The sequence below is a fragment of the Falco peregrinus genome, chromosome 4 (assembly GCF_023634155.1).
Source record: "Falco peregrinus isolate bFalPer1 chromosome 4, bFalPer1.pri, whole genome shotgun sequence".
Lineage (NCBI taxonomy): Eukaryota > Metazoa > Chordata > Aves > Falconiformes > Falconidae > Falco > Falco peregrinus.
This window is the reverse complement of record NC_073724.1, coordinates 72,774,046-72,800,473: the sequence shown is the minus strand read 5'-3', so window position 1 is coordinate 72,800,473 and position 26,428 is coordinate 72,774,046. Positions and strand designations below refer to the sequence as shown.

The 26,428-nt window shown below is 35.0% G+C and overlaps 1 long non-coding RNA gene across 2 annotated transcripts; it reads right to left on the bottom strand.

Annotated features, from left to right (window-relative positions):
- Window positions 1-17,365: 17,365 nt before the first annotated feature.
- On the bottom strand, window positions 17,366-25,067 carry LOC129784388 (uncharacterized). Of its 2 annotated transcripts, XR_008747055.1 has the most exons (5): window positions 24,887-25,067; window positions 22,797-22,876; window positions 20,349-20,411; window positions 18,703-18,801; window positions 17,366-17,826 (listed from the first exon to the last, which is right to left on the bottom strand). It is a non-coding gene; the product is annotated as an uncharacterized LOC129784388 (long non-coding RNA). The 2 variants fall into 2 exon arrangements; XR_008747056.1 differs by lacking the exons at window positions 20,349-20,411; window positions 22,797-22,876 and having other exon boundaries at window positions 24,887-25,051.
- Window positions 25,068-26,428: the final 1,361 nt, after the last annotated feature.

Here is a 26,428-nt window from a genome sequence, read left to right as displayed (position 1 = left end):
CACTGAGGCAAAGACCTGCTTCCACCAACAGTTTTCTGAGGTGACTCTGGACAATTTTCTCTTTCCTGGGCCTCAGTTTCCTAGTCTGAGAAAGTGGAAGAATTATACAGCCCAAAGGTGCTTTGAAATCTGTGATGAACAAACATTGTGACTGAGGTAATCATCACCATTATTCAGAGGTACAATACAAAAAGTCAAATCTTATGTAAGAATAGTAACCAGTTCTTCCTTTTTTAATCAACCCACCTCAGAGGCTTTTACAATGGAATACGGTATGATTTTATTTGCTCAACAGATTGGAAAACGGAAGCATCGACCTTGGGAAGGTCACATGTCAAGCCGTTGATAGTGCTAGAAATAGACCAAAGTCTCAGAAGGCTCAGCCCTGCCTCCTACCCCAGTATTTTAGAGATGCAGAACTACAGATTTATAGAAATAAGCCTGTTCCAAAAGAAAAGCTAAAGACTTCCTGCCTCCTTGTCCTCCTCTCTCAGACTTGATTTTATGCATCAAAGGTTTCATATGCCAGTCATTTTCTTCCTGGAGGCCTAATGTAGTTATGTGGTGTGGCAGCAATACCAAGCCTTGGTTTGCTTATTAATTCACATCTTAATTCACTGTAATTGAATTATTTTAACTGGGAAAAAAGAATGCTTTCTTTCCTCAGTCTTTTCCTGATTCAGACTTCAGACTTCAAAAACAAAGGGATTTCAGAGACAAATAACAAACCATTTGAAACATGAGGTACCTTTCACTTAATAAACATTTCAGAAAAAAAATAAATACTAAAGTCCCTGTTTAACCATGAGAACTGTGAAGAAGTGGTTTTGTTTTCAGGAAGTCTATCAGTTCCTTTTTTCTGTTACAAAACAAAATGAAACCAAAACCAACCAAACTGGTAAAGATGTAAACCAAATTAATAAACTTCAGTACAGTTTAAAATAGAAAACCCAAACAAACCATTTGGGTTGATTAAAATGTGAAATGTTTCGTTCTGGTTTTGTTAATTTTGTTTTTTAATGGACACCTAAGCACATTTTGAGATAGAAAATCAGAATGGAATACCAGGAGATCAGAATTTGATATCTTTCACAATTATTTGCTTTAGTTTCTTTTTTTTCCCCAAATTGTACTTTGTCAAAATTATTTTTCCTTTCTTTTGATTAAATGTAACTGAAATTTTCTGATGGAAAATTTCTGAAAAGCTTTTTGAAGCTATTCATTAAAAAACCATCCAGTGGTGTTTGCACATTAAAAGGAGAATTTCTGGGCATCAGCAAACAGTGGGAAGACTGAATAGATGAAACATTATTAACAATAGAATGATACCTTCTTCCTATTTATGCAGTGCCTAGAAAACATACTCTGTGACCAATCCCACATGACTTTTCTTTTTTAATTAAATAACATTTTAGAGACATAAGGGAGAAGAGGTTGGTGACCTGATTAATCATTGTGCTACTCGATTTTACATCACAGCATCCCAAATGATTTCAAATATATTTTTCTGATGTAAAGCTAGTATTGCAGTGGTGACTCAGGATGTAGTTTGCTGGTTTTTTCTCCGTTGCCAAAGCTGATCTGAGAAATTCCTTATTGCCTTCCCTAGTCTCCAGCCACTAATTTTAACTTCTTGAGGCTTTTTATTTAACCAAGTTCATTTTATCGATCCAGTTCATATTACAGTCTACAAACAATTTTGTCCTTCCTGAGTTGATGAGAGGATCAAATCAGCATTGCTGTTGAGGTGGCTAAGGAATGATTCCTATACCTAGGGGGGATGGATACATAACTGAAGTCCAGGACTCAGCCCTCACAAAACTCTATCTTGGATGAATCCAGACCTTATTATCTTTAAATTATTATGTAAAATATACAGAATCTAAAATCTAAAATGTAATTTCACATGAGACTGGCAAATAAGTATGTGTGTGTGTGCAGATATAGCTGTATGTATATATCGGGGAGTTGGATGTGACTGCAGTGGCAGTATTTAAAAGACAGAAATCAGGCCAGCATCAAAGTACTGTTTTACTAGACTGGCATTCATTAACAGCACACATTTCCAGTGGTAATTTTTTACACATTATTAATTATAATTACTGCATATTCAAATGGTTGTTAAGAACCATCTCATACATTAGCTGGGTGTATTCAATACCACAGAACCGATGCTGTGTAGTCAGCAGGGATGTCTGCAGTCAGGTTTGAGGATCAGTTTTGAGATCTCTTTGATGAGGTAAGCTGTGGCCAAAAAGTCATCTTTATTCCTTTTTTTTCTTATGTAGCCATGGAATTTTTAAGATACTTAAAACCTCCCCAAAGAAAGGGTGAATCTCATCTGCTTCCAATACTTATCATCTTATTTCCAGGAGCAGGACTTGTTCATTTTCCCAGGCATGTTTCCTGCCTGTTCTCCACCCACTGTTTGTATCTTGCAGAGTTTATGCCTTGTATGTGGTTTTTATTGTACCTTGTTTGTGCAATTGTATCACAAAAGTCTCCTTTTGCCTCTTGCATTTACATAGTAACTTTACATGTACAGGTAGCTGTGTTCAAGTGCTCAGACATTGTTGCTGGTTATGTCATTAGTAGCATCACAAAATGTACCATCTCACAAAGAGCTACAGTGCTGCTGATTAGTCATTTTAGTGTACATATGTTTAGAGTCCAGGCAAACTAATATCAAATATGCCCTCCTCAATCTGTTTTGACTTTATGGGTGCAATAGGCCTCTGCTTTGTCAGCAAGACTTCTATTTAAGCAACAAAAATATTTACTTCATAAGCTACTCCATAAGCTACATAGATATTTAAAATTCATGTGTCATAACTTCTACAGAAGTTACTTGGAAATAGTTGACTTCAGATGTGCTTTTAATAGTTGGCATAAGAGTCAGACCATTGTTTATTAAGATGGCTTGTATTCTTTATCTCCTTTGGATTTAAGTTCCTTGTTTACTCTCACATACAAGGGCTTCTCTGGCATGTTCCCAGTTGGAGAGGTTGATGAAAATCAGGACAGTTTACCATGGGATTGAAATAATGTTGACTTTTACTGTTTTACCTTATTTGACATGAATATTTATTTGCATTCTAGAGTTTTAGTATTGATAACTAGAAACAAAATATAATTTCATAAGCTGTAGACCAAGTCTGTATTATATGGTCCTGCATGTGATCTGGGATTTGTGTGCTTGTCTCTCAGACAGATTTGTTTAGTGCACAGAGCTCAGCATTTGCACTACAGAACCACAGAACCAACCCTCAGTCGAATTGACAGACATCATAAACACACTATGGTGCACACAGGCAAAGCAGTTTATGTTACCAGAGATTTGATGATTCTGTACGAAACTACTTCTTCCATTCTTGGACCAAGAGAAATTAAATGGTCTAACCCTCCCGTGAAGGCAGTACAGAATTGCCATAGTCCAAATATACCCCTCCAGCAGTGGGAATGCTACAATTCTTATTTTTATTGTGTCTGCTTGTGAGTAGCACCACTAAACTATAGTAGCGCTGCCTTGTCTATGGGTAGTGTAACAGATCGTTAAAGGACTCCAGCGCCACAAGTGGGAAACACCTGGAGAAGGTCACACAAAGTCAATGCTGAAGAACGCACTTCACTTCTCTCTGACACTCTTACTCATTTTTCTTCCCTGTAACACTCATCATGAAAGTTCAAGTCATTCAGGACTTATGCAATAACTTCTGTACTTTTGCTCTAACCATGGAAGGTGAACTACAGGTAAAGTGAAAAAAAAACCAAAGCAAAAAAGACATCAGCTGAAGATGTAAGGCTTTTTGTTGGAGGACTCAGAGTAACAGTCCCCTTTTTTGGTGGATTTCTCAAAACCTAAAATGATTAAAGAGTAGGTAACATTTCTCTGCAAAATTGATATTTATTTTTTTTAGGTCACTGCTGGAATATAAAAAATACTGATTTTTTGATTAAACCATTTTCATTTTTTTCTTAATTAATATGGTTTCTCACCTTTTTTTTGTGTGAGGAAAGTGGGAAGAGATTAAAAAACATTTTGGGTTTAATTTTGAATGATTTAAAATACATTGCTGCTTTTAAACGCAGTTTTTGAAAGTGAAACTGAAGCAAGTCTATGATGGAATACTTCAGTAGCCTGGTGACAGCTTTGGCTTTTAGCATCTAGTCTGAGATACCCACCTAGGCATCCTTACAGTCAATGGAGATAAATTAGCCATTCAGCTTGTACTAAAACACACACAAAAAAGCAGAATAGATTGTGTTGGGAAAGCATTACTTATGACACTTCGTAATAAAGACCCTTACTGTTTACATTAATTTACACTAAAACTAACTTTTAGATGATTAATTCTAGATGTGGCTAATCCCATTCAAGGGGTTGACTCTGACAACAGGGAACATTTATAAGAAATAATATTTCATTGAAAAAATATAAACATTTTTTTAAAAATTAAAGTCTGTTTCACTCATTTTTTGAACAGAATGAACCGTTGAAATGATTTAGTTCATTAGTGTATTTCAAGAATATCTAAACAGAATGTTGTCATCTAGATGTAGTCAGATATTCAGTATAAAAACAGAAAATTAATTTTCAAAACAGAATAAGCAGCAGAAAAGTAATCAAGTTATGTCTTCAAAGAATGTTACATTGTTATTTCTTACCTTTCAATATTACAATGAGCTGTTCATTTAATTTCCCTTTTACATCTCTACTAACATATCACAGAGAAATGAGGAGTGAAAGTGCTACGTCGATGGCTGTCATAAAAGCTGAATTTTATTCATTATATATATATCAGTACCTTTATTGTTCTGAATCTTGACTCATTAAAAAAAACTAGGCTTGGGAAGAAATTGTTCCAATTGTTATAAAAACTCCGTGAATTTATGATTTTATGTGAATACTTAGGAATATTTTCTTCCACACACTATTTATTACAAATATCTTGAATATTATCTACTTTGTAAGTTAGCATCATCTTGTTGCTGTCAAGGAAATCAACCTCTTTGAAGATCTCAATGTTATGACAAAGTAACATTTAAATTCAGGCACTCTTCAGAGTCAATAGTAAAATAGTAATGGTTAAACGAAACAAAAAAAAAAAAGAAGAAATTATACCTTAATGGCATTGCTGTTGCTAGGAGATTCCAGATACTGTTTATGAGATGAAAGTGCCCCCTTTTTTTTTAATTAAAAAATTGATTAATGAATAAATAAACAACTAAAATGTCAACCTTTTAGTAAATATCTGTAGAAGCTTCAAACATATAATCTGATTAAGCAGCAGCAACAACAAAAAATCTTGAAAGAAAATTGATCACACAAAGGACAGGGGACAAAAAGTAGGCCATGCTTGCAGTTGTTCCTTTAACCCGCCAGGCTACACCTTCCCAGCGCTGCAAACAGCCGCCTTAATTAATATTGGTCACTGTGAGAAATGGGACATAGGGTTAGACGGACAATTTGTCCAATATAGTACAATGTTTATTACGGTCTTCTGTTTAGTCTGTGTGTAATTCAGAACTATAATTAATTTAGCTATCACCACCTAGCTCAGTGGATATAATAGGATTTTGTTATAACTTTGAAGCTGTCAAGGTTTCACAAAGAAGCTAAAAGGCAAAACATTGCTCAAGAAGACCTCCATGGCAAGCTTCAAGTTTTTCCACAAAACGGCTAGAAATTCTCAACTTTTTAAAATGTGTTCTTAAATGTAATATAATAAGATATCACAATGAGATTAATAGTGAAACTATTTTAATGTAAACTTTTATTTTCCAAATGTCCAGTCCAACTTAGTGTTAAAAAATATCAGCCTAACGATTTCAGTTTGGTAAAGGCGTAAAAAACTGAAACGAAAGATCTGTTACAAAACCATGTTAGGTCATCATAGTTATAGACACCTCCACCACTTACTTACATGAATGTTCCAGAACTTGGAGAATCTTAAAAATAGCCCATAAAAATTAAAAAAAAGTTAAAAATTAAATATTGTTAAAAAATAAAAATTATTATTGTCAGGTGCCTTTGCTCCAAACTTTGGCACTTGCATCTGTTAGAATGAAAAGCAGAGAACAAACAAGCAAGCTTGACTGCTCCTGCAGGTTACAGATAGTTGAGGAAGAGCTGAGAATTTTTATCATTCACTCATACATGCTCATAGCCGTACCATTAAATCAGGGGAAGATATGTGATGTTTATTTTACTGACATTTGTAAAGTGTTTTGTGATCTTTGTATCTAGTTTAGGGCAATAATATGTATTTTATTGATACAGCACATAGGCAGTCTTAGGACTCTCTGAACAAGCTGTCTTGATATCAAAAACATCACAAGTGCACTGCTGCTAAAAGTTTAAACCTGGTAACCTTGCCCATCCATTGTGCTTCTGGAAACATACACACCCACAGATTTTATATGCCATATGTCCTTTTACAGATGCAGGTTCTGTAAGTGGAAAGAACAACTCCAGTTTAAGCAGCATTGTTTCTTGTAACTGTTTACAAGTCTTCAAAATTTGGTGGGTTTTTTTGAGGGTGTGTGTGTGGTGTGTGTTGGGTTGGGGTCAGGGGGCGGTACTTTTGTAACATATTAATATAAATGCTGATCCTAAAAGACCCAAAAGACTGTCTACAAATCCAAGTGAATTCTTTGTAAAATGGAGGAACTTAGTACTTTGCAGGATCAAACCAACACAGAACTATATGTGGTTGTTTGCATTTTTTTAGAATTTCTGCACAATGTGAAGAGGCCTGCAGGACTTTTTTGTCTTGGTGATACCATGTACAGTTCAGTCAGGAGTTTGAAAATTAAATCGAGAATAATTGCTAAACCTGTACTTTTCTGAGAAATGCATAATATATTTTGATCTTTATGTGTTTGGTTCATAAATTTTTAGTTCAGTATCTGTTTTCTGAACATCTGGTACTGTATTTGAGAAACTGGTGTTGGCCTACACTGTTTTATTTTTGGATTTCAGATATAAAAGTAATATATTCTAATATTGTTTAGACATGTGCCTTGTCCTATAATCCAAAGATAAACAAGTTGAAACAAAGATGGAAAATACTGCAAAATGTCTTCTTCACTTTCTCTCTTTATTCATTTAGCATAACTGAAAGCTAAACTGATACTGATCGTATGAAAAATGAACTAAAAATTAAATTACAGGGGTGAGTCTTTGGCTGGGTGGGCAGGAATTATTTTGAATGACATTCTTCTGCTTGTTGTGTCCTGTCTGTTAAGAAGACAAAGTGAGAAGGTATGTGATAGAAACAAAGTGAGAAAGAAGAGAAGACAGAGAGAAGGAGGAAGGGAGGGAAGGAAGGAAGGGAGGAAGGGAAACCAAAACAACAGCGATATCAAAAATAACTGTCTTTTAGAACAGGTATATTAATCTAATGAAATTTTAAATAAATGAATTGTGTTGCTCACCCATATGTAAAGCAACTGAGGAATAGTTTAGGCAGTAGAGTCTTTAGGTGAAAAATTGGATTGACGAATGGAATAATACTAGAAAAAAACTAGTCTTCTGCCTATATTAATCTGTTGATTTCTTTGGTTGTTTGCTTTTCTCTTTTTGAGTTTTTTTTTTTTTTCCACATATATAAATACACTATATTCTATATTCACTGCCTTGGATAATGTGTGTGTGTGTGTGTGTGTGTATATATAAAAATAAATAAATGTGTAGAAGTAATGTATTTTCAAATGACTTCTTAGTACCAATGTTGTCTGGGAATAATGTAAGTAGTGACATGTAAGTCATGACAATATGTATTTGCTAGCAATATAAGAATCCTGTCTGTTTATCTATGTAGAAAGCCTGTCTTCCTCTCAGTTTTATAACAGATGTATAAAAACTTTGATGCTTGTGGTTAAAATAAATATACAAATCACAAAGCTGAACATTATTCTACCAGATGTAATCAGAACAACTTTGCAATTATCGATAAACAAGTTAACAAAGGTTTATCACTTGCAAGAAACAAGTGGTATACCACATCTTAACATTATCAAGCTAGAATTTAAAATTACTTTGAATTTTGTTTAACATTTTGCAGCCCAGTGACATCCTGAAGACTTGGTCTTTATGATGAAGATGACTTTGGTGTAAGGAGATCCCATTCCCTTTCATGGTAGTGGATATCCCTGTACAAGTAAGAGGCATCTTACCGCTTACTTTGGTCCAGATCAGGAAGACAGCAAATGGCTTTAAGACTCAGGGGATGGATGTGCATTGAAAACCATGACCTAACCTAAAAAGCCTAAAAAAGGGAAAATTACTGAACTAGAACAGAACAGTGGAGGAATGTATTCAGCCTGAAAGAACATGGCAAAGATTTTTTCCTTTTTAAAAATCTTTCTTTTTTTTTTTTTTTCATTAAACTTGTCTGAACCAGATGACTTGTTTAATAATGTTCAATTTAGAAAAGGACCTTGCTTTAAACTGTAATAAAATCAATCCTAAGAAATTAGAGGTGCTTTAGAATCTTTTATGTACATTGTACAAGGAAAACCCGGTTGTGTTTTTAGGTTTTGAAAAATTAAAGGTCCCATCACAAAAATATTAACTAATTTTGATACACTAAATATAGGATTTGCACTAAAGACATTTAGGAGTCACTCAAGTGGGAAAGTTAAAAAACCCCAAACATTCATCTGTGAAAGTTGGTTTTAATCAAGAGGGCTGGGTTTTATTTTTGTGGTGGTCTAAATATCTAGTCTGCATTATTTTCAGTACAATATTCTGTATATCTTGTTGGATTCAAGATATAAATGAAGGTGGATTAATGAATGAGGGAAAGATCTTGTCACAGTGAAACAAATAAAGTTTTCCTATCTGAGGAAGAAAGCAACCCCGCACAGCAAGTCACCCCGTTCTCTTTTGTATCAAATCATACATATAGCTATGCTTATGTTTGTATGTATGTATTTATATACATATATATATATATATATTCAAGCAGCTTATACATGTAAACTCATAGGAGTTACAAATGTCATGCAAATATATACAGGCTAATAAAATACAATAGCAAAAATAATAGTCCCTCAACTCCTCCTTAGGCTAAACCCTAATCGTCCAAAAGACTGTAATTTCTATAGGGAGATAAAATAGACATCAGTTCTATGACCATTGAATTTTAGTGGAGGCAGGTCTTTCTTGCTTTGCTTAGAAGTAAATACATGAGGTTAATTCCTGGCACATGAGGGACTTAAGGCTATCTCATTTTTTTTCCTGGCAGTTTGATTCAGTTGCAAAAATATAAAAGACAGTATAGACAATCATAAGAGCTAAGCCAGTCCAAAGTAAGCTTATTTTTCTTAACAGTCACTACCCTTACTATTGGTAAGTCCAACAAATGGCAGTAACATTTAATCTGCAGTAATGAACAGATAGATAAGACATATGGTGGTCACGCTTGATGTTTGATCTTCATGGCAACACATAATCATTGGATGCTTACACACTGGATGTTTTAGATCTTCATCTTCAAAATACTCTGTCTGGGTATGAGCCATCTTAACTAAAATAGCACTTCTCTGCCAAGCAAGTTGCACCAAAACCAGAAATAGTCAGGGCTGATTCAGGTTAATGATGATACTTCTGCAGTTAAATCTGTTCATATGCAGACTGTACATTCCCACACTCTCTGCCCTCTAGGGTATAAAGGAAACTACATAGAGGAAAGGAGTTTTCTGCTTTCAGACCCTAATATTTTCAGCACAGACCCCACCAGATTGTTTTGTGCTGGCTTCTGAGTCATGAGAGGGGGGAATGCCCCTATTTGTCTCTGTGTTGTATTAACATTCAAGTGTTATCTTTGTGTTGTGTTAACGTTCCAGTGCAAATAAAGCTATTTCAGGTCAATGGACTTGATTCAACAATGGAGTGCTCTAGTTTTAGGTGACTCTAAGGAATGTAGCTGGATTGATTTCAGTGTACTGCAGTGGTTAGCTGAGATCGATATTGGCAACAGTAGTTGTAAGAAGGCAATATCCACAAATGATTTTCTTCACTGGCTAGTGCTGAACACAGACACATCTACTCCCAACTTCTACCAACTACCCACACAGACAGTATTGAATTTTTTTGTAGGACTGTGGCAAATGTTGCTCAGTAAAATTGTACAAGTACAAAAAGAGTTTGCCAGGTGATCTTTACCTGAAACATTGAAACGATAATTTACTATTATATTGTAAGAATTGACTGCATTACTGTAACTGAGGGTAACGCTTGGCTCTTCAGTTTCCAAAATAACCAGAGCCTACTTTGTCTTTTCATTTAACAATTGCTGAGAATTAAATAAAATTTTCAATTATTTTTAATTAACAGTCCACTCCACATAATAGTCTCTTCAAAATAATTGAAAGAAATGGCCTTTAAAAGGTCCTATTCTTCTAATGTAGTGAAAATTAAAAAAGGTGTTTAGCTGCAAAAATTAAAAATATAGCAGAATAGATGATGAAAATTTAGGCCTGCAACAGCGATACAGATACTCATCATTGTTGCCTCTTAATGCTATCTTCTCTAATTACCTCTGTGGATTCTTAAATGTATTTGTTTTGGGTTCCTTTCCCTTCTCCTTCCTGGATTAGAGGAATTTTGATTGCTTTTGCTAAGCTGATTCTTACAGTTCCTCATGGGCTGCTGATTAGTAGCACTCTGCAGAAGGCATTTTTGCAGCTGTAATCCAGAATGCTTGAGAAAAAGGAAACAGAATTAATAAAATACTGTTATTAATTTTAAAAAGTAATTAAAGGATCAAAGGTAGCAAATGAAAACTTTGTAATACTAGAAAATAATGTGTCATATCATATAATGCAGAGATATATTTTTTATTATTAATAATAAATAAAATGCTGGGGCGCTTGGTCCTTGGGGCTGCTAAACTCCACTGCAGGAAAGATGAACCAAAGCACTGGCACTTGGCCTCATTTTTTTCAGTTATAAATTGCCCTGATTGCAGGCATCGGTGGAGCTGAAGAGATGTAGTGAAGCAAGATCTTATTGCCACTGTTTCTCAGGCCTGCCTGAACAGAAAATTTGCCTGTCAGAAAACGAGCTGCACAACTGCAGCTACATCAATGCATGACTTTTCAAAGTACACAGGACCTCAGTGTCACTTCAGCAGCTGTTCAGATTTGCTGTGTGATCTCATTGTCTGCAATTTCATAATAATCAAACGCATTCAGTACCTGGCAGGATTAGCTCCCATGTTTTTTGTGCCAATGAGGAAGGTAAGATATTACAACAGGAAAAGAAGGAAAAGAATAGGAAGGACATTACTGTTAAAAGGTAAGGCAGGGAAGGCTTATAATGTGTACGATAGGCATTTTTAGTAGTTTCATTTGGTTTTGCTTACTTTGGGTGCTTGGGGCTTGCACTCACAAGAAAGCATCCATGATGAAAGTCAGATAACATTGCTTCCAGAAGTCCCCTGGAAATGGTATGTCACAGCCAGAAGCTCAGTGTGTTATGACTAGATCCGTTTAGGAAAGAAAATGTCAAAGAGGCTTCCATGAGAAAATGCCAATTTAACAACAAAATTAATTAACTCATAATTTTGATTCAGGTGGTATTTAATTCAGAGAAAATAGAAAGGTGTTTGAGGAGGAGACTTCTGAAACTTAAAATCCTATTTTGATATTTCACAATGAAAGTTTAAATATTCATTCCAAAATTATTTTACTTCCAGTTGTGGATAGAAACACACACACGAATGAAAAGAATACAAAAGATTACAAATGCAAAAAAACTTTCTGACTTGTTTCGGAAATGAAATATTAAAAATGTTGGGTTTTTTAACCTGAGCTGAGATTATTTAAATAAATATATACTTTGTTTTCATGAGATAGGCAACCAGTTTTGGCTATTACTTAGGCTGGTTCAATGCTTTTGCTTGTACCAAGAATATCCCCTTTTCTCTTAGTGTTCAGCATCATCTACTGAAGTGTCAAATCTGCTCTGATCTGCTATTTAAGTTTCAGCAAACTTTTTGATGCTGAGTTGTTGTCCTTTCTCAGGGTTGATAGTGAATTATTTGTCAAGTAGTCTTTATGTTCAGTAGGCCCAGTGTTTGCTGAAGCACATGGACCTAATCACGTATCTTGAGCTTCAGATCTGTTTTGCTGCACTTGCACACAAGGCCAAACAATACACCACTGATTACTGTAGTGCCTTTTGGAGGATTAAAAGACCCTCTGATAGCCCAGCGCAGCCATTAAATTTTAACCCTCGTTCTGATTAAACATACCTGAAACCAGGAACCAGAAGAGAGACACAAGTCAGTATGCTGTGCTACATGGTATTTGATGAACAACCAGATGACCCTCTAGACTATTCTGTTCAGCAGTAGAAATAAAAAGAGAAGTCCTAAAGGGAAGACTTGCATGGATGGCAGTTCAGGTCCTAAACACACATACAGACCAGTATAACACACAGTTACTGTGATTGCTCTGTTAATGGCAGATGCCACAGTTAGTCATAAGTCTTTGCCAGTGGAGAGTTTTCCAGTTTATGAAAGGTTAGAGTTTCCAAGATTCTCTGAAAGCCTGCAAAACCACTTTAGTATCCTTGGGAGACCCAATATAAGCGGGGGATTGATCCTCTTTTTCAGCACAAAAAATAATCCGATATCAAGATGCCCATAGACACAGGCACATGGGCACGTATAAATCAGGAATTTCCTGAAAGTGTACAACAAGCCTGCCCTAGTCAACTAACAAAAAATATTTTATTTTAGAAAGTTTTGGATCATAACTTTTCTGTACTCCCTTAGTGTTTAGTGTTTGATCTTCAATTAGAAAGAAAACTGTATGGTGTCAGAGCTATGGATAAAAAAAATAGATATCTGTACCTATGAATGAAAAAGTGTAGGCACATTCGCCATTTTTGCCTATTCATAACTGTTATGACTCTTCTCCAAGTTTTCTAACCTTTTTATGTTAAAGAAAAAAACACCTCTGGTAAACATGTAAGCATGTTAACAGCTTTTCTTACAAGTGTATTCTGTATGATGCTCACTGTATGTAGGACTGAATAAAAGACACTATTGTTCCATGCTGTCACTTCAGTAGAACCTGAAGTACATTACTTGCTTTAATTACGAGTTGAGGTTGCAAGATTGAAAATTATTTTTGTTTTGGTTTTTGTTTTCTTCTTGTAATCTGTAAAGACTTTAACACATCTGACTCTTGTGAAATACTAGCTAATAATAGGGACTTGTTCTTGCCATATGCAGGGAGATAAGCCTTTCATAATATTTATCCAGAATGGCATACACAAATACACATTTTCCATTTCTTTCTGGACCTGCTGAACCAGAGATTAAGGACTCAGTACACCTAATGTGTGTCATTTTCCTCCCCATGTACTATAGTAAGATTTGCAAAATGGAGTAAATAACAGACTGGGACCATGTTGCTAGGTAACATAGCATCTATGCATATATCTGTTTCCTGTAGGATTGTGATCTAGCCCTCTTCTCCCTTCTTGGAAAGGGTGATGAGTGCCAAAATAGTCATCCAATATAATTCAACATTTTGTAGGTGTTTTTCAGGGGGGATATTTGTATTGTAAATCCAAAGGTATTCTGTATAGAACTCACCTCTAAGTGTTTAATTATACTTTCTTCTGTATACTTTTTTACATGCTAGTGTGTGGATGCATTTGCTTTATCTCATATGCATTGCAATGTATAGTTGTATAGCAAAATAAGTTTAAAAAAGTTAAGAAAATGCAAAGAAAATATTATTCACAAATTTAAAGTTAAAAAGCCTTAGCTTTCTGTGCAAACTCTAACAAGCAGACCTATAAAACATCCACTCATCAATGCAAGCATTGGAGGAGGGTTGAGGGAATAAAGATATTCCTTCTTATTAGCAAGTTACTGAAGTGTAAAGTATGCAATCCGATCAAAATTAAGCTGGGGATTTTTTATTAAAAAGTAGAGTGAGAAGGTAGGTAGAAAACAAGCAGAGATTAATCAAATGAGTCGGAGGAGTATTTACTTCCCCTAGGATGCTAATGAAAACCTAAATATAGATATCATACTACCTGGTGAGGCTGAAGTAAAGAAATGTGCAGATCATTTTAATAAAAACTATTTATCTATCTAGTGCATCCTTATGTTTTCATTTTCCTGTGGTGACAACTACTAATTCAGGTAGATTTCAAGAAGGACATTTGACATTGTCATTAGCAAGGCTACTTTGCATAATATAGGCCACAGAACAGTAACTGTGATGCTCCAGCTTATAGCTCCAATTCTGTCTAGCAAAGCATACTCAGCTTAACCTTGGCAAGAAGAAAACAGAGAAAAAGTAAAGTCCCAAGATGAATTATATGGTTAAGACTTCTGACTGCTATCACTGTACATATCATCCACAAATCTCAGCCTAAGGCAGTGCCAGGAGCCTTGGAAAAAAGTTTGCATTCTGTAAGAAGAAATAGGATAGCAATACACATAATTCTCCTGGCTGTAAATATATTTCTTATACTTATCAATTAAGATATGTGTATCAACATAATATCAGCTTGGCCTACCTAAGCTCACTCCAGAATTCTTAATAAGAGATAGATGATGTTAGCAAGGAAGGAAGGAAGAAAGGAATTTTGTTTTCTTTCAGGATTTGAGAGCCCTTTTTTTGGGCTATTTATACTTTTCACTCCCTCCTTTAGGTTGGACAGGAATAATCAAGTTCTTTTTCCTCTCAGGTTCCATAATGGATAATTTTCTTCTTCCTTTCTCCTTTTTGTTTAATCTCCCTCAAAAATCAGAAATCTGGCTTGCGGTCTTGACCATTGACCTTCGTGGGAAAAAAAAGAAAAGAAAGCACTGGAAGGTGAAAGGAGATTTATTACTTCTCACAAATAGAACATTTGCTAATGAAAACAAAGAAATGCTTTCATTAGCAGGATTTCCCTTTCTTTCCATTTCTCCTTTTCTTTCCCTATTTCCTCACACTGTTCTCTTTGGCCTGAAGACTACAACTGCAAAAAATGAAATAGCAAATAAACCCTCTCCAACAAAGATTCTGTCCTCTCTTAAAACACCTTAATCCCATTAGCACCATCACTTCTCTGAAACCTTCCACTGAAGACTGTGTAACACCACCACCTCAAAAAATCCTCTGCTAAGTGTTCATCTTTTCCACAGAGAAATTCTAATGCACAGGTTAACCTGAAGTCCATCTATTCATTTGCTTTTCACTTTATGAGAGTGAAAGGGTATCCAATAGGGGTCATAGTCTGAACAGGAGGAAGAATCTGAGAACTTCACACTTATGTGTGGTTATGCTTATGGCATCTCTTAATGTTTTTATTCACGTATTTAATAAAAACCACTGCACATATTTTAGGTTAGTTAGATTTCATAATATCTTTTTTTTTCTCCTGAAAACCACACAATTAGAAATTTTAGACAAAGCATTAAGCGAACAGAAAAGCAGTCAGAAAAATATAACTTTTTTTAATATGATGAGAAGCAACTAATTTGTTATCAGTTTACCTGACAATTATTTTGAAAGCCAGCAAATTGTTCCATATGAATAACAAAATCAAAACTTTATCTTTTTTACACCAGGCAATTTATTTATTGATTTATATATGCATAACATTAATGTCTCACTTCTTCAAATAATATGAAAGTCTTTTAAGAAATATGTTGTGTAGCACTTCAAAAGTAAATTCGAAAGAACACAGCATATACCAAGATTTATCTCACACCTGTACACCTTTAAAAGTATGTTTTGGTTATTATTCTCCATGCTTACATAAAACAGCATCAGGAGAGTTATGTAATAACACTTAATTTTTTAAGTGTTAGGTAAACAAAAAAAAAAAAAAAAGAAGAGGAGAGAGAACTAACCTTGCAATAGATATTCAAATAATCCCCTACACAGTTAAATTTTAAGAACTGAATAACCATGTATCATTTTAAATTACTTACTAGTTTGTGTAATGCCTGAAAACAAAGCTTCACAAGTGTCTTTAAAAACAATCGTTTCAAAACCGAAACTGCTTTCCTTTCCTTCCAAACAGAACACACATCTTTCATAGAAAATTAAAACATTTACATCATACAGAGCAACAGGCAGATTTGAAATACAAAGTACAATTCATATTCAAGGTTAGTTTGTGACTGAATGTTGGAAATTATTCCACATATAAACCTAAAAAATATGACTAATAACATTGCAGTCCATGTTTCCTCTGAAAATGGTCTGTGCTTATTGCTCAGCATGAAACATAGCATTATTTTTTCCTCATATGCATTTGACAAAAGCATATCATGTAAACAATTTTTCCATCGTATCTATTTCAGATTCTGACATAAACTCAGGCAAAAAGGAAGCCAAAGTCAGCTGCATATGAGCAAAATGAATATATATGTACAGAGCAGTTTTGTTTGTTTGCTTATTTGTTTTTTTTGTCTTAATAAAAAGAACAATGAATCATTTTAGTCTTGCATAAGACTAAATACTTGTCAATTTGGCAACTGTCTTCCATTTTGGGTAGTTGTTTCTAAGGTGAGAGTTGAGGTTATTGAAAGAATCACTAAAAAGGAGAATCTTCATCCTGGAGGGATGATGCGTAAATTTCTCTTTGCTTATTTCCAGATACCTAACTATTGAGATTTACTGTTTCTGCTCTTCCTAATTTTATATTTTCCAGCAATATCAGGCAATTGGAATTATATAATGTAGTTTTTGTAGAGATACCCGAACCTAGTTCCAGTATTTTTTGTATGGTACATATCAAGTCATGTAAAGGAAAAAAAATCAGGTTATTCTCACCTTTTCCACTGTGCTTAGAGATTAATACTGTAACTGGTTTCCGGTTTAAACATCTGTTTTCATCTGCAGACCCATTCTAATGTGGGATGTAAATTTGAAGAAAAATTTGTAAGAGGTTTTATTCATATTAGAAAACTCTATCAGACAGTGATTGATACAACGGAAAAAATGCAGCTTCCTAGCATCTATTCCTAAACCAAAAGTATACTTTCCTGACATTTGCAATTTCAGAATTAGTTTGCATAGAATAGCAATTGGCTTATTAAAAGCATGTATGTTGAATGTTTTGCTGCCCTCAGCAGGACACCATATAATTTTGCATTTTATTTGCCAAACGCCTAGTTAAATGGACTCACAGCCATATTCCCTGCAATACATCAGCTATAATGAACAGTTCAGTGATTGATGTCACATGATATATGTACAACTGCTATCAGCTCAAATTGTTTTAACAGAAATTAGGAGAGGTTCAGTGATCAAAGACCTACAAAAATATGGAGTAAAACCAAGCTTCCTGAGAATGTGTAAGGCAAATATTTTAAAATCTATTGATGCAGACTCAGAGAAAAAGTGATAATTCATTCATAGATTAAAAAAATAAACATATTATCAAGCTTTCTTTGTGCAGACACGTCTTTTTGCAGTGGAACTGCGATGTAAAGCTCACTGTTTTATCATCAATGTTTACAACTGATCATTCTGTAAACAGAAGAGAAAAACATCAGCTTGTTAGCAAAAAAATGTTCAGCTGGTGGCAGAAGCATCTCTCTAATCAAAGCAGAGGGAAAAGTTCATTGACATTAAGACAATACTTTAGAGAATATATAGCTACAGTACTATAACATTCCCTGTGGCAATGAATTATATAGACATTGGCACATAAATATCTTTGTGGTTGATTGTTACCTGTGGCCTTTTCTTCAAGTTTATGTATTTTACAAGTTTCAGTGATTGGGAATCCATTGCTTCTATTTTAATATGGCCAGTGAATCCAGTGGTATTCCTTAATCCCTGAATTACCTCATATTTAACAAGGCAAACAGAAATTGTTATCGGTTATAGACTTATTTTTAAAAAATCTTCACTGATACCCAGATTTTTTCTATAACAAATGTGCTGTTATTTAACAAAGTTTATAAAGCAATAATCTTAATAAATTTTTGCAGGAATAAATTTTTTAACTTCAGTTTGAAATATAAAAGAGATAAAAGCAAATACATATCTCTAGGCACATCATTGATCATTAATGGACAACATGAAATTCAACAGTAAATGATAGACACTCTTTCTCCTTACATTTTTTTCAACTGAAATAAAACCTTTGCATGGGAATTGACAGATTATCTAACAAATTCTCTAGTCTGAGAAACTGGGAACAAGCCTTCAAGGTACACCAGGTATCATATTTGCCCCACAGTAGACAGAACCTAAAATAAATGTTCTAATATTAGATGGATCAGCCTCCAAAAATTTTCATCATATATAGTCCCTATGATATTACTAAAATTAGAATAAAAAGTAAGACTTCATAATAATTTTGCTGTAACTGCACAGTATGCAAAAGAAAAAAACCCTTAAGATTAAATCCTCAGATATCTCCAAACAGCTAATTTTTAAAAGATATAACATCTTTTCCATCCAAATCTATCTCCAAGAAGCTTATATATCTAAAGTGCTAACTTTGGTAGCATTTCCAGACTTGCATACTTCACACTACACTAATACTTCACCATCTAAGAAATATATTTCTAATCTAGGACAACAAAGATTCATGATCTTCAGAAGTGCTTCAAAGAGACTCTAGAATGGAGAGGCCCAGGTTTTGTCAGTCTCTGGGTCTAGTTCTGACTTTTAAAATATCACAAGGGTTGTATACAGTAACTTTGGATACGCTACCTGAACAGAATAAGGGCAGTATAAGTCATCACACAGGAGCTCTAAATCATCATATATGGTTCCTTTGCATTCATCTTTCCACCTAGTGTAGAGAGGCATCTAGAAGAAAAAGGAACAGCCAATGTGTGGAGAACACTGTTAAATCCCTGGAAAGAGAGGTCAGAAACCTTGCCAACAAAACCCAATACTTTCCAACTGTTGCCTCTGTGAATCACATATTTAAGAATTATCCTTGAAATCCACATTCATCACAGAAACTTCACAAACTTCACTCACATCAACAAAAGGAATTTGGCACACCAAAATCAAAATAACAAAATCACAACACTGAACAAGAATGGAAAATTTACACATAATCCACCCCCCATCTCTTCACCACATTTGCAACAAAATTTCCCCACGATCATTTTGCTCTTCACTGTCCAGCTATATTTTGTCCATGTTTTACCCGTTACCTTCCCAGTTACTATCTTTATCCTAAATTTCTCATGTCCCCTTTGGGATGCCAAAAAACACCATGGTGATTTGGCACGGCTGGACACCAGTTGCCCACCAAAGCTGCCCTATCACTCCCCTCTTCAGCAGGACAGGGGAGAGAAAATAGGATATAAAGCTTGTGGGTTGAGATAAGGACAGGGAGGTCACTCAGCAATTACTGTCATGGGCAAAACAGACCTGACTTGGGGAAATCAGTTTAATTTATTACTATTCAACTCAGTGTAGGATAATAAAAAATAAACCCAAAATTTAAAAACATCTTCCCCCAACCCCTCCTTCCTCCTCTGGGCTCAACTTCACTCCCAAATTCTCTACCTGGCACAGGGGAATGGGGGTTATGGTCACGTCATCACACATTGTCTCTGCTGCTCCTCCCTCCTCACAGGGAGGGCTCTTCACTCTCTTCCCCTGCTCCAGCATGGGGTCCCTCCCATGGGAGACAGCTCTCCACAAACTTCTCTAATGTGAGTTCTTCCCACGGGCTGCAGTTCTTCACACACTGCTCCAGTGTGGGTCCAGTTCTTTTATTCAAAGTTTTAAGATGAAGACAGTGGCAAGTGTACTTTCTAGTCAAATTCACTTTATAAATTGTTTTATAACACTTTTTGTTTGTTTGTTTTGGCATTTTAGCTTGGCTTTGATAGCTTTTTTGTTTGTTTGTTTGTTTGTTTAATTTGGGGTTTTGTTTGTTTGGTTTTTGTTTGGTTTTCCACCATGCCTTAATATTTGCAATATTGTGTCACTGTATCATTTCCAAAAGGTGCCAGAATGCTGTATACTATCTTCTACCAGCCTGCCTGGATCAACATAACATTTAACAACATGCACTTCCTCCCACTGTGCCTTTTGTTCAGCTTCAAGGACTTATTTTAAAAAGTGACTAGAAATACAGTAATACTAATTCAAACACTTATATGGTCCACAACTTTCTTGCTGGCAGTGAAACAAGAGTGACAGTTAGCATTAGTGCACAGTAAACTTGAAAGCTCTGCAGCAAAAATTGACACCTGACATTTCAGACTAGGTAGAAAGACATCGATGATCCAATAATCATCAGAAGAAAAATGTGCTTGTTACCACTGGCCTGGACTTTCCTCTTATTGATCATGTAGACAAAAAAAAAAAAAAGTATGTTATCTTTTAGTTACCTTTGATAAACATCCCTGAAACATTTCTTATGGTTCATGGTTAACTATTGACTTCTCATGCTCCTGTTAAGCAACGTAATGAAGAATTTCTGAGCACATAACAGCATAGCAAGTGTATCTGACTATAAGAGTAAAAGATAAATACGCATCCCAAGACAATTCCCCCCCATATAATTATCATAACATTACGTAGGAGTAGTAATTTGGTAATTTCTCTGTAAAATGTTTGTGTTTCTTTCTGCTTTGTAATTTACCACTTAAAAAAAAATCATGGAATAAATCTGACCACAACTTGTCAATTGAGTTTAAAAAACATCTTGCCCATTAATAAATTATATTAACTATACAATGTAGATTTTTACTGCACTACTATTGTACTTGGATAGGTAATAACACATCTGGAGCGTCTACCAGCAATTTCAAAGACAAGTTAGGCTTCTGAATGGGGTCCATTTCTTATCCATTGGATAAAAAGATCCAAATAAGATTTATGTATAAAAATGCAGGTGCTGCAACGCCTAATTTTTAGATACCTGGCCAACAAAGTTGAAAACAGAGCCATCAATAACATATCCACATTTTATAATGCATAGAGACTTACTCAGAGTGATGCCTTTCAGAAAGAGGTTTTAGACAGTGTAGTATTGTGGGTGTTTTGAATAAAACAATTATTTGCATGTAAATATTCCTGAAATAAGGACACAGTGTAAAGTTGTAGAACTCAGTAGGAAAGGATGCTGGATGATTTCCTTCATTCATCTTTCAAAGATTAGTTTATCCCTTTAAGGTTGATTTATTCTATTTATTTATTTATTTGAATGGATGGATGGGATCTTTTAGTAGAGAGTAGAAAAAGAATAATATGGGCTTGGTCTTTTTAGATATATCTTGGGACACCAATGCAGGCAGCTGAGAACCCAGTGGTGTGTTCTTAAAGTCTGCAGAAAAGAATATAAACCAGCACCCATCTGTCACATTGAAAAGTTCACAGACCTGTAACGAGCATATATTATATATTGCACAATGCCAAGTGTGAGTTCTTTTCTCTACTTCCAAAATGGTTTGGATATTCTGTTTTGAAATGGAGATGGGATTAAAAACATGAAAGATTCTTTGACACACTGACTGAGTGCCAGGACTTCTGCTTCCAGACTACTGAAATGTGCTCAAATGTCTGTGTTCTGCTCATATACTATGAGCATGTACTACTTCTGCCATATACACCTCCTATATACAGAAGTTAGGAAAACATAAATTTATATGGCAGATGAGTATGGGTTTTTTCAGATTACAGTTTTTGATTTAACACCTTGTTGTTTCTGAAATTCGTGTTCTTGTTTAAGATATTTTCTGTGTAGTCATTTAAGTTTTATATTTTTCTATTTTTGGTCTTCTTAATAATAAAGTACTGCCTCCAAACCAAATCTTGTCAAACAATTCAACATTTTATTAGTTTTATAGGAAACTTTTTCTCTTTTCTCTGAAGGATAACTATTGTTTAGGAATGAATATGGGGATGAGAAGAAAGATAAAAAGTAGAGAATAAGGTAAAATGATATAAAATACAGTAGAAGACAATGTAATACAGTGTAATAAAATATAAATTAAGGCTTTTGCTTGTGTAGGAACCTGCACCAACGATCAAAGAAACATCACAACTTCTCATCAGCATGTTTCCAGCTTTCTAGACACCAGCATTGTTCTAACAATCTTCCTTCTCAAGCATATTAGCCAGTGTTCCTATTATCTACTGCTAGTATTTTGTGCCTAAAAAAGTGTCTGGATTTAATCGTGTGATTGTGTGCCATTTCAGATGCCCTACTTCTGAGGGAGGTTGGCATTTTTGATACAGTCTCCATGGAGGCCTGAAAACATCAGGCAATGGAAAGCAGGAAGCAATGCAAGAGCTTGTTTCACGTGCATATGGGCCACGCTTGGCACTGGCCCACTTACACTGAGCATTGAAGATATTACATACTGGAAAAGGTTATGTTGGGATCTTTAGCTATTTTCAGGTACCTTTAGCTCTTGGTTAATTTAAATAGAGATATTTTTGTGGTTAAGGGAGTTCTTCGCCAAGACTACTTTTTGTGTTGCTACTTTATTATCCCATGAGAAATTAAATCAGAATGCCGCGATGCCCAAAGCCTAGATGGTGACGGGAGGTGCATGTGTAAATAGGTAATAAATAGGAAGTGCAGATGGTGAATTCGGGCCCTTATCCCAAACTGTGACTCAGACAAAAGGGATTAAATTGCATTCTATGTCCCTAGACATGGAAAAAGCAACTGAAATTTTGATAATGAATTGGACTGAGTTACTTGGTTCAGCTGATTTTGGACAATATGAATAGGGCTTTAAAAATAGTGATACATGGACCTGTAAAGACTTATGAAGTATATAAAAGGAGCCTGTAAAAGGCAAGTTTAAAAAAATAATAAAATCTACCTGTCAGTTGGCTTAAATTCTTCATAAAAGATCCAGTCAGAATTCTATAGGAATCTGTAGACTGAAGGAGACTGAAGCCACTGTTGCAGAGGAACATAGATGTAATCATTAACATCAGTTATAAGAAATGGACAATAAAGTAAAGTAAGAAACAGAAATATTTTTAATTACTATGGAAATTATGAACTTTTTTGGAGTCAAACATAATTACCACCAATTAGGATTTTTTATTATAACTTTTGTATGCTAGACGAACTAAGGACCATTTTTTGACTTTCCATGCACGTGATGTGATGACACTGCTTTTACACCAAAAAAAGCAGCAGTTATTAATAGCTTAATCAAGCAGTATAATCCAAGACTAACAGATATTCACATTTTAAAGCTCTTTTGCCCCTTTAGAACTTCTTAAAGCATCTTGATGAGTAACATTGAATCTTTTTTTATCATAGCTAATGATGTCCATTAAATTCAAGTTATAACAACCTGCACTTAAAGTATTGAAATGACAACAACCTGCACCTAAAGTAATGAAATCAGAAATAACATTGGTACATATTTCCTCCATCAAAATAAAAGCTCAATCCTTCAAAAGAAAGACATCAGTGACTTTTACCAAGTGCTTTAGCAAAACATAGAATATCAACCTGAGAAATCTGCATCCTGTTAAAAACAATGGGAATTAGACGCCCAAAAGCATTGTGAATCTGTGCAGTAGTTTTGAAGCTTCACAGAAATGTTTTAATGAGGCAAAAATCAACAGAAAAGCACTTAATGGAAGTTATCCTAGAACAACAGAATATTAAGGTAACAAAGAACAACAGTATATTTAGCGCTGGCTCCAAAGATCAATTCTTATCAAAGCTCAACCTGAATGGAAACATGTAGTAATAGGTTCTCTAACAACTTCTTCTAAAGACCACTAAAGATAATTTTTCCAATCTGTTTCAGAACTGAGGTTTTCTTACTGAGTACACTCTACTGGCAGCTTACTGCCTTTTAAATTAAGGCTCTACTGAGCCACATGTGAGAAAATTTGCTGTGACTCAGAATGCATAGGAGGATATATTCTGAGTACCTCTGCCAGCCAAAGCTGTAAGAGTATCCCAGAAGGAAAAATGTAACCACTCTGGTAGCAGTTGATGTTCATATTGAGGATTTTAAATATTCTCTGCAAAAGGGATCAAAAATGCACAGCCAATGAATAATTAAAAACTAAAATAGAAATATTCTCCACAGAATGAAAAAAAAAAAATCAAAGATATACATTTAAACTACATTCTGAAAACAACACAGATCCTGGAGCAGTAGTGACAACGGCTGCCACTGCGATGTACCAGTTAATACACTATTTATTCTGAGCTGAAGTGAGTTTTCTCAGAAATGGCTCCATGATGTCAGGAAGCAAAATGGCATATGCTGGTATACCAAAGAAATGTATCAGAAAAACAGTTACAAATCTTTAGGAAGGAATAGCATCATTTAAATGCATAATAAGTATTGTTTCTTCAGTCAGTAGACGCTAATCCTGTTAATTCCTTGGAAAGAAATCCTTGTGGATGTAAAAATGTACATAGGCTCAAAAATACCATCTTGGACCAAAAAAATTCCAACATTGAGGGAGACAAAATGTGCAAAACAAAATCCAGCTCAAGAAATCCTCTTAATTAAAAATGACAGAGAATGGAAGATTAGGGAGAATATCACATACACTTTTGCTGTTCCTGCCTTTCCTTAAGGGCCTGTCTATTGCTCCTGCTATGTGACCTGTATTGTGGTCACCTTGGTAGCATTCTCTACCCTGTTCTTACAGCTTGTGTGGCAATGCAATCCACAAGTAAAAGAAAATCAGCCCCCTCAAAAAGAAGCAACTTACAAATATTACATCTATATCCTCTCTAAAAAATGTTCCCTTCATCATTTTTCCAAATCTATCTTTTGATGTAAAATGCAAAAGAATCATCAGACTCCTACATGAAGTGAATTGTAGACAAGACAGTAATACCTTGGCTGCACCCTACTGTCACAAAGTAGCAGAATATCTTTGTAGCCTTAATATGCAGAGATTAATTTTTTAAATAGAAACATACCTTTTACAGCACAAGATGACAAAAAGAAAGCAGACACTCTGTTGCTGCAAGTGGAAGCAAAGATTTGTGTTTCATTCCTACTTCAGTATCTCTGGTTTGTTCCTGATGAGTTAATGTTTGTTGTCAATATGTCTAAGAAGAAAAAATAAATAGCAAACCCATGGACCTTGGGAAAATAATCTGTGACTTCAAAGTAAAAGAGGTCAGTCAATACATTTTACCAAGGTCTTTGTGTTATTTTCAAAGGATGTAATAGTTATTTAGGATGTTTTGATCAATATATTTGACACACTGAGAATTTCAAATCATATCAGCAATCTATGAGTCTCCAAAAAGATTTCTGATCTTTTTCTTTTACTTAAGATTAGCCCCTAACATCCCTCCTAAATGTCACAAAGATTTTCAGTATTTTTGTAGTGATAGCTGTTTTGTATTTTCATTCCTTTGAGAATTTCATACTCAGCAGTATGACTGTTTTCTGCTCAAGTCCATGAGGGCTGTTAGTTTTTAGTTATATATTACCCACGGGTATGATTAGTCCTTTCCAGAAACATGAATATTCTACTAAAGAAATTATTTGCTAAAGTTCAAATGTAACAGAAAAAAGGAGGAGGAAATAAGTGCAAGAATAATCCCACATGTAAATTTGAGTGACAATTGGGGTTCATTTTGTTCTTTTCTTCATATATACTTTTTTATTTTTTCCTCATTTTTCTGCACACATACAGGAACATATACACACACAGACATTCTTTTACATTAAATTTCTCCTGTCTTTTTTAACTTAGATGTTTCTGTTTATCTACACAACATTGTTAGGATATTCTGAAAGCTTGTCCACATATGTGAGTGCATATCCAGAGATATATACATGCATATATACATTAACAGCTTAATCAAATTACATACAATTTCAGTGCCATTTCAGATATCCTAGATCTTCTTGCCACTCTAAAGGATATAACTTTCGCTTAAAGCCTATGTCAGCAAGATGTAACACAAGTCAACAGGTATATTTCCTATGCTAACACATCTAAAGGGTGCTACAACAAGGCTTTACAAATCAGATTCTACTGTCTGTGCTATAGCTCCTTCTTCCACAGGCCACACCACTCCTCCTCCACCCAATCCACCCTCACCACCATCCTCAGGGCTATTTAACCACTTAGTGGGAATGAGCTACAGCTGCACATCATCCATGTCAACCAACCCACTGCCTCTGAGGCAAGGCCACAGCTGCATGTTGTCAATGCTAATCAACCCACTGCCTTCATTCCTCTACAAAAGGGTACTAAGTGCTTATAGGTGATTTCTTCCCTTGATCTCTGTGGACTGTAATGGGAGGTCAAGTAAGTAGTTCACATAAAGATATCCTCACTGTAGACACACAAAGTCAGGGCAAGCTGAGTCCCACCTAGATGACTAATCATAGGTGTCTAAAGTTATTTTACATGCTCAAAGTTGTTCCACCTTTGTTTAGTTATCATTTCAGAAGAGTATGGATCTCCTTTGTTTCCTGTGTCATACCTATCAATCCTAAAC